This window comes from Cynoglossus semilaevis, chromosome 10 (assembly GCF_000523025.1).
Source record: "Cynoglossus semilaevis isolate Cse_v1.0 chromosome 10, Cse_v1.0, whole genome shotgun sequence".
In the NCBI taxonomy this organism is placed as follows: domain Eukaryota; kingdom Metazoa; phylum Chordata; class Actinopteri; order Pleuronectiformes; family Cynoglossidae; genus Cynoglossus; species Cynoglossus semilaevis.
Genome location: NC_024316.1, coordinates 14,723,892 through 14,734,005, shown reverse-complemented (window position 1 = coordinate 14,734,005; position 10,114 = coordinate 14,723,892). Strand labels below are relative to the sequence as shown.

Below are 10,114 nucleotides of genomic sequence, written 5' to 3'. Positions count from 1 at the left end.
CTACCAAGCCCACCAGACAGAACAAACAGCGGGAATGTTGCTGCTGTTGCATCAACTATGACAGCAGCAGGTGAGTGGTATCAACACCAGTGCTGTCAAACTGTTTCAATTTTAAGACGGATTAATCACAGAGTAAGTGTGATTAATCAGGATTTGTTTCAAATGTATTGTGATTAATTGGTATAAATCCACTTTCCTAGACAAACTTTCTTCTTCATTTTGCCAGAACAGAAAGGCAACTAACAGCAGGAAGATGAATGATTAACATGTAAACTCACAGTGTCTTGTGGAACTCATCGAGTCGTCTTCACACACAGTGGGACAGTGTACCGACTCCAAACACTGAACCAGAAAACCACTTGATTTTCTAACTTCCACAACCATTTTATCCACAAATCCCAGTCATTCTAACCATGATTTTCACAACCATTTTATCCACAAATCCCAGTAGAGACTTTTCCAGTGGGTACTGCTGTGTAACCATCGCAGTACTAATACTGAACACTGAGCTGTCGTGGACGATATGAAACCTGTCAGTAGAAAAAAACTCAAACGAGTCTCAGATGGTACAACATTTTCTTTGTTCTAGGCTGAAGACCATAACAACAGCCCGTCTCCTGTGCATCATCATTGTTGTATGTAGCGACATGAAGGTCAAAGCTAAATCTTTTAGCCTCCTCAGGGACTGATTGAAACCCTTGCCTTAAGAAAATCCAAAATATTCCAGAGTGCTGTGGGACCTTACAATTCTCTCAGCGGATCAAATCAGAGCGGATCACAGCGCTCCGATTCTGTGTCAGACAGTGAAGGTTACATTGTTCCATTTAGCCTTAAGCATATTTCAGTCTCATTACACTTGAGTGTTAATTGATTTTTGCACTTTATTTGCATCTGATGGAATTTGAAGGAGGTCACTAACTCCCATCAATGAACGAACAAGGTTTTCATCAACTGAAAAATTACAGGGTTTTTTTTGTTTTGTTTTTTTAATCAAACCAAGATCTCTATCCAACTGATATGTGTCATTAAATCTAGAATCAAATGAAGAAACCACTAAATGAATGTGAACCAATCATTACTACGACGCTAAAGAACAATGTCAATGAACAACACACTTTCAGGCATTTGAATGAAACAATTAAAGCTCCAACTGAAGCTCCTCTGAATCCTACAGAGGTAACCAGGTTGTGGTTTGACAAATACTCGTTGCAAACTGAAGCACTGTATTTGTACAGTTTGTATCCATCTTGAATACAGTATATTTCAAACCAGTGAACCAGTTTCACAGCTGAGAACAGGGTCCAAGGATACTTCTTAGACTATGCAGAATAATAGTCCTGTCTGCTTTCTGTATAAATATTATCACTGTGTCTCCTACACCTGTATATTTGCCCATATATGGCAACCAACGATGCTCAGACCATACACCATACACAGACCTGCAAACTGCTTACTTCAAGCTCTGCTCTATCTATGGTCATAAACTTTCTCTTCTTCCCTTTCACCAATCATTCCGCAGAACTCGACAGCTTCTCTATGACGGACTTTGTTCTTTAAAGGCCGAAAAAATGATGACGTGAAACTGCTTTAACGTGGGTGTAAAGAAGTTTATAGGATTTCAATCACAGGTTTCAGCCAATAAAGATATTAGGCACGGCACGGCTTTTACTGCAGTGTTTATCGCTTGTTTACCGACTCCAAAATGGTAGCTTCAAAGAGCAGGAGCTCTTCTGCTTTATATCTGCTGCTAAGCACTAAAAAAAAACAGACACCGTCAGAAACAATATGCTGAACAGTGGGGATCTTTTTAGTACCAAGTATTTCCCTGAGGAGCTGAAAAAGGCAAAGAACAAATACAGGGAATGTTGGACTGGATACTCGGAAAGTCTAACCCAGAAAAAAAGGCTGAGTATTGTATTATTGCATGGACAGGATGTGACTGTCACACCCATTATAAAAAAAAATCCAAATTTACAGCTCATACTTAAACAGAAATGTTTAGTTTGAGTTATGCACCAATCAAGGCGTAAGGATTAGTTTTTTCTAACTGATCAGAAATCAGCAAATCACCATAATAACCAACACATTCCATTATTTATGAGAGACAAAGCATAACAGGCAATCAGCAGTGTATACAGGTATGTGAGATACTACAAGGTACTACCAACCTGATAGTATCAGACCAGTATCTGAGTATTTATTATGTTGAATACAATACTGGAATAATTCCTTATTCATAGGAACAAATGGAACAAATAATGTTTCATGTCTAGTTTTATTTGTGACTAATCCAAATGATCAAGTCAAAATTTGACTTTTCTGAAGCTGGTGGATTTTAGTCACCACTATTCTCATTTTTTATATACGTCGTTCAGCAATGTCAATCAGTCTACAGTCCCGTGAAATCCATTTAACGACTGTGTCAGTCAGCCTGTCAGCTGCAGTCTTACTTACTGCGCTGCACTCTGTGGGGCTGGTCTGATGTATGGATGTCTCACCCGAAGTGTCTCACCCCTCTACGGCCCAAACACATGCTGTGCGATTAGATGGTATTTAAGCTCCAGGTGCTGGGGGTTAAACAAAACCTTTCTCCCACAGTGCGTGCGAATAACACTGACTGTGTGTTAAAGCAACAATAAGTGGACGGAGGGCAGAAAGACTGGATAAACAGCAGGCGTCATATTGCTCACGTGTTAAATTTTTTAATCTGAATAACTCACAAATTAATTAATGTCATCGACACATTCATTTTCCGCTGATTTAAACCTTTAAAAAAATAGAATTTGCCTACGTGGTTTAGTCAACCACCTCCACACCTCTGCCTGCAACAGGAGTGCAATTTACCACATCTGCAGGGTTTAATAATCCGAAGAACACGGCTGTATCGACTGCTGGAGCTAAATTTAGTTCTTGGAATTAAGGGTTTCCGTGATATGTGTAAAAGAACTTTCATTCCCTCTCTAGAAACCGGCCATATGCTGCTCTCCCTGGAGCCAGTCACGGCTAACATGGCAACAACATGGATGAGTATACAGTATGTTGAACAGACCACGGGTCTATCAAAAGGGTCAGGGGCAGACAGACAACCACGAAACTAAACTCACTCTGAGGGTCTACATGGAACAAGACTGGATTGTTCATTTAATAATAACAAACCAAATAATGCAATGTTTGGGTTTCACCAAATTTTGGGCCAAAGCGCCACTCGGTTAATATCTAATCAAAAATTAAGTGTTGCAATATCAATATCGGATATTGGCAAAAAGTTTATATCGGACATCCCTAATATCTTCCTACTCTGTCTGCTGATGAAAATTCTACAGGTGGCACAAACCTGACCAGGAAACCCGAAAGGTCTAATCTCACTTCTCATTTGTCGGTTTTATCCTTGCCCTTCACCCCTTCATCCTTAAAACTGAATTATAAGAAATAATATTAGAAATCCAATCCTACCAAGTGGAAAACTCCGTCTAATGTAATGTCTGTTTCTTGTTTTGTTTTTTTAAAACAGACTTCAAAGATTTTTTTTTATATGTATGAACCAATTCCAATGCCCTCCATTTACAGAGTGACCATCAAGAATCTTGAATCTGAAAGGACAGCCTAATTATATGACATTATCGTGTAAACACTAGAGTTCTTTATTCGCAGGACAAAAATGTGTCTGAGGTCAACACAGCGGAACCATAAACTACAAGTATGTGCACATTATACTCGTGATTAGAGGGAGGAAAACAAAAATAGAGCTTTGAGTACAATGAGTTCACATGTTACAAAAACACTGCTCAGCTGCGCAGAGCACCAGCTACAGAGAGCTGTTCCCTGGTGGTGCATCTTAAGACATGGGAACATCTCGTAGCATGGCAGTTGTGAAGATGAGTCCAACACAGTACAGAAGGCTGTTCAACACACTGTAAGTAGAGATTGTAAACGCATGTAAATAAAACATTTTGAGACAGTACTCTCCACAAACTGGCTATTAGCAAACTGGCTACAGCAGCGAATACATAACACTGGTTCTCATCAGACGGACACGGGGTCTAAATGTTCTCAGGGTAATGATGTTATTGTTGGCAGTGCTCGGTAAGAGCTTAAATGAATGACTTTCATTGGTTAAAGGCGGGATGTGGGTAAGAGTGTTGGTTGATGCAGCAGTACAGATCATCCCAACTGTACTTGATGACCTGATAGTGACATGATTACTCATGATCGAGCTGCTTTTAGAACAACACTTGTCAGAGGCTGAAAGATGCAGAACACACAGAAGCCCTCAGAGGACACGCCTCCTTCAGAGGAAGATGGCCGGTGATCTGCCCTTTCTGCTGTGATCTCCATCATGAATCAGTAAATATGACTGGAACTCAGGAGAGAAGGCTCAGCTGGACTCTGTCAAAGGTCAATCAGACACTGTCAAAGGTCAACAATCCCTCCCCTTTCTAGTTGTCCCTCTCTTGCTTCCTATAGTGGTGATTTTTTTCACCCTTAGTTTCTGGGTGTTCTTTTCAAGACACAACATGTTTGGTTTGCTTTCCCAGGGAGGACATTAAGCAGAAGACAAGTCCTACAAAGACAGACTTATCCAACACCAGACTCTACTGACTATTATCTTCAATTTATCCGGTGGCTTAATCCCCGTAAGGCACATGTCAAACACAGACCAAATCCAAGCTGATGCACAAAGGCTGTAAACTGTTGTCTCTTCGTGTGCTGCCAGTGCATTATACAGAACATGCACCACAGATACAACAAATTCCAGATGGCACTATAGTAACTAGTGCGTCACAGTACTTTGTTAAAAAAAAAAATCAATTGAAATTGATTTTAAATTATTTGCAGGGACTTTTACTTGACTGGCCTCTATTTAAAAATGAAAATTAGTTCCACCAACATGAGCGGATCATCCAACCTAACAAACTTCTTTATCCTTTCTTATACTGATTCTCTTCAAACTAAAGGGTTTGTGGGACACAGATATGTGATGACAACAGATGTATATACTGTATATACACACACAATCAGCAGAGGGAAAAGAATGTGTGAACAGTAAATTGGAGAAGTAGTTCAGTGAATGTTAGGGTTGAGATGTGACAAAGCACTAGTGAAACTGAAGGTTCTATAAAGAATATTTTTCAGAGACTCTAGGAAAGACAGAAAGACAAAATGCTGCGCTGGAGTGGGTATAGCGCTCGAGATTTCTGAGAAATCTATTGCCGCCGACCTGGATCTGTAACATTAGACATTAGCATATCAGAGGAGCAGCTAAGGTTGAGCAGTTCAGAGATAAAGTCGTGGCAGTAAAGGGTAAGACTGCACATGTGCAGAAAAGAAGCAGCAGATTTAGTGAACAAAGGAGGAAGGAAGAAACATGGATGAGACTAACTGATGTGTTGACATTAAACAGTCAGTGTAAGAGAAGAGAAGGAAAGTAAGATGGAGGTGAATGATCGATGCCACCCCTGAAGAGAACAGGCCCCAAAATAAAATGTTTAGTTCCTCCACTGGGCAGCTGAAACTGTTTTTTTTCCTGCAAAAAAACTTAAGATTAAATGTCACCACTCATGTCCAGCTAGTTTCCTCGAGCCATTAAATGCCATCATTTCATACAGATCCATCCTGTTCTCCACACATTTCCAAAGGCTCTAACTACTCAGCTGCGTCAGCTAACTAAAAGCGATGGACTGGTGGTTTTACACCGTCACTGTTGATCTGCTGTATTTGAACATAGATCAGAATGTCTGCAGTCATTTTAATGTCTCTGTTCACCAAGCTCAGGCAGGACAGAATCCGTTGTTTATTGTCACCACTGCTCAAGCCCCGTAACTGGCATTTGCCCAACAGCACTCAGGCAAAGTGGGGGGTCCACCGGCAACACCAGCAGCTCGCTGCACAGTCTCTTTCAGTCGTCTTTTCACAGGACGATTCACCCTCTAGACCAAACTGGACTGGACTGCCAAACCTGCTTCTCCCTGCTTTAATTTATTTCTTCCTCACTTAGTTAATGGCTGTGTGCAAGCAAAGCTGTCGCTGCTCTCCGATTTCATCAATTAGATTTAGGACATTGAGGAAATTGATAGGTAATTGGGTTGTCAGGCTGAAAAGACATCACTATCGACACTGACAAAGATCCAAGACATTAATTAAACCTAATACCAAAAAACAACATAGACAAATCCTAAAAATTCCTAAAGTTCAAAGATTTAAAATTCCCTGTGACCCAACTGAGTTTTTGGAAAATGTTAGCAGCACCATACCTCTAGATCAAGGGTAAACGTACAGGCTTTATCCACTGAAAATATCCCAGTTTTAACTGTCATTAGTGAAGGCAACATAGCAATATTTGAATTATTAAAAAACAAAAAATATTAAAAAATACATCACAAATATTTAAAATCACAAAAGCAATACTGTCTCATTTTGCATCTTCATGACTAGCATATCAACTGTAGATGCGTGACTACCACCTATAGGGTTGGAGGGTGTGTGTCTGATTTACCAGTGTGCTAAATATTTAGAAACTGGGAAAGGTGTAACAAAATGCGTTTTTTTTATAAATTAATTGAAATGAAGGCATTAAAGTCCCTTGTCTTATTTTATACATGATCAATCTATCGCCTTTATTTAACTAGGTAAAACGTCTCACTGAGATTAAAATGTCTTTCACAAGAGAGACCTGGCCAAGACGGCAGCAGCAGCACGACACTTCAGAGTTTGAACATTAAAAAGAAGCATACCTGATCAAATGTAAGTAGGGATTATATTTCTGATCAAGTCCATTAGTAGCAATTATTTCCCGTATTTCTGTCAAATAAAGATCTATCTATCTATCTATTCATTCGAATACCACTGTACAGCAGCAGTCTGTGTGGGATGGACGTACACACACACACACACACAGAAACACACACACACGAAGGCGACTAGCATAATGGAAGCACTTGAATGCACCACACATTTGAGAGGAGAGCAGATGAACAGAATCCGCTGTGTAATTCCACATGCAGAGAATGAAGGAGGAGGATGAGACACGGCCAGTGCGGCTGGCAGAGCTCAGGCTCAGCCTTCAGACATGTATTGTCTATCGTCAGCCGCTGTGTTGGCTACTAAAGAAAATGCTGTGGTAAAAAAAAAATAAACGGTCGCTTTGCTTCGTGACTCCGCAGCCTCCTCTGCGGACGGGTTCGCTTAAACCAATGCATATTTGTGCTCACAGACATTAGCAGTTGATAAAAATGCGTCCAAATGTGCAGTCCAAAAGAAAAGACCTCCACTAACCTTGGTTGGGTCTCCTCCTGTTATCCACTTGTTACAACGGAAATTTAGCACCATGGATCCCAGTTAAGTTTCCTGGCAGACGGACAAAAACGAGGCGAGCCGATGTCAGCCGAGCCGGGAGGGCAGGCTGTGTGGAGTGTATTTGCCAGATGGACGACTAAATGCGAGGTGGAGAGAAGACTGTCTGCCGCCTGGGCTCTTCGCGCTCAGCCTTTTGCTCTGGCTGCCGTCGAAAGCAATGAGGAAAGCTTGTGTGTCTACGAACAGCTGTTTTTCCAAAATGGAGTTGGCTGTGTCTGAGCCAATCAGAGTGAGGCAGTGGAGGATCCCACATCTCTGTGGGCTGAGCCAAGCAAATCCTCACTACACTCAGCAACACTCCGATTATAAACTAATAAAAGAAAGAAAAAATGGTGTCCTTTTTTTTTAACCTTAGCTACTACCTTCCACTCCGAAAGACCCGTTTTCATCTTTTAACGACCAAATAAAATTCAACAGGATTTGCAGGATTTTCATAATACTTACCAGTACTTTATTGCGTAGTATGGCAGAAGAGAACAGGAGCAATTATTATTTATTATTTTGACCACTTTGACATAATAATAGTAATATTAGCATAATGAGATATTTAGCTAATGTTGTGTTCTACTTCATATGTAATACACAAAGACTTCAAGCCTTTGTCAATGACAGCCATCTTGTTGAGTTTGGACAAGCTAACATACAAAAATCACAACCTTAGGCCACGTTCTTATTGCTGCATTTGAAGCTCAAAAAATAAATGTTATTGATACCACCAGTTTGGCTTATTTTGGCTTTAAGTGACCAAAGTCACCTGTTAAATGTTTATAGCCTGTTTTTGCTGTTTACAGTTGATGTTTACAGCTAAAGTTCACTAACATTGAGCCCAGGGCTAACGGCAGTCACAGTTTTCTTTTCATATAATGTCTTTAAAAGCGCAGTGTTTGTACACAGCTGCACAAAACTAGGTGGCTTGGATTTAATTACGTCCCCAACAATGCAGTCAGTGGTAGCAACATTTTGCCTCCTAGTGCAGTGAGAGATACACAGTGTTTACTAACAAAGACAGTGAGATCAGGATACCTCCAACGCACTGCCTTAGTGGTAATTGGTCAGAGAAAGCAGATTTTAACTGAGATAATGCTCAACCAGGTGAAACATAGACACACATACAGTAGAAGCAGCCATATTTGATCACCCTTAAAAACAAAACAAAAATATTCAGAAAAAAGGTATTGAATATCCATGATCGTTTGACAAGAGAACAATAATAGACATAACCTGCAAACAGACTCCCAATAACAAGAAGAAAACATTTTTAGGTTTGTATCTAAAAAGAAATCATGGTAATAATTAGACTAATGTTAAATACACTAATCAACATCAAATATTCCATCACATTGATTTCTTTGGTGTGTGGTGTGACTGATACTCCTGTAAACAATACATGAAAATGTGAGACTGACACGCATTGAATCCTGAGACAGGACTTTAAATAATTGAATTAGAAGTGAACATGTTCACATTCATCAATAATATAAGTATTTTATTATTACGCTAGAGGATTATATGTAGATAATTAATTTAATTTATCAAGGGTTGCACTGAGAAGAGAAAAACATTACACATGAAGCAGGAAATGGAGATGAAACTGAAGGGAAGAAAAGACACTTGCTGCAGATACATGACTGAACTAACGGATTCTTGTCTTATGTTTTAACAAATTATCCCAAGTAGAAAAGGCTATTTACCACCACAGAGGAATTGAATTCTGAGAAACGCTTAAATAATGAATCAATCAAGTAATTGTCTGTTGCCTAATCAATAATTTAAGTGTAGTAAGCTAATTGCAATCCAGATTCTATTTCCAAATCAAAGATTAAAAATTAATGTATTCTTTGTATTATTTTGTGCATACATTTGCAGTATGTATACTGTATGCAAAATGCTATTGTATTTTAATTGGGTTTATTGTCAAGAAGCATGGGGTGTGGCTACCTAGAAGATGAGTCAGGTATATTTTTTAAGCATCGCATCTTATAGTATTTTGTACCAAGATAATTCATTTAATTTTTTAAAAATGCTGTTTTCTGTGTGTGATAATTGATGATTTTGTTGTTTTTGAAGTGCGTCGTTTGGGTTCTTAAACAAAAAGTGATTCATTCCAGTCCCAATTTAGGACAAGTTAAGGTTGTGCAAGAAAAAAAAGTGAACTCCTGTGAACTCCATCAGCACAGCACTGTCATGGAAACAGAAATCCATGACAGTGTGGGCTGCACAACCTTCAAATAGAGACAAACTCTATTGAGAGAAAGAGAAGAAATTAACGAGTCGTGTGTCTGTGCTGTACTGTATCAAACTACACGCCAATCCTATTTTAGTCTCCACTGTAAAACACAGCACCTCAGTGTCTGAAGTACATACAGTAATACAATCATTCTGAAAACAACATGTTTTCATCCATCAAATCTGACATAATTAGAACGTGTTACAGCTGAAGGACCATGGGTTCCTCATCTGTCATGTTCTCTTCTGATCTAATTCAAATGTGGATTCATTTAACCTGGGTTTTGACTGTACATAAACCATCTGCCGAGACACAGCTCTGTGGCATTTTATTATTTACGGTACTAACAACAAATATTCACAATACAGCCTAATTTCACAAACATGCATAAAATAAAATTATAAAAGACCGAACAAATACGCCTCAAGGTATCTTTGGGTGACCACTTGAAAATGAATCCAACATTATTGCACATTTCTTTACAAAACCTGTTGTAAAATTTGGCAAATCCACACATTTAAAGCATCTTAAACT

At 39.3% G+C, this 10,114-nt stretch overlaps 1 protein-coding gene across 2 annotated transcripts in view; it reads right to left on the bottom strand.

Annotated features, from left to right (window-relative positions):
• Positions 1–7,668, bottom strand: part of pkig (protein kinase (cAMP-dependent, catalytic) inhibitor gamma) — a 23,347-nt gene extending 15,679 nt beyond the window's left edge. Inside the window, exon 1 of one of the 2 annotated variants that reach the window (XM_008318969.3) lies at positions 7,273–7,668. The gene's annotated coding sequence lies outside the window, so the exon portion shown is untranslated. The remainder of the gene's footprint in view (positions 1–7,272) is intronic. The other variant, XM_017036312.2, reaches the window with a different exon arrangement.
• Positions 7,669–10,114: the final 2,446 nt, after the last annotated feature.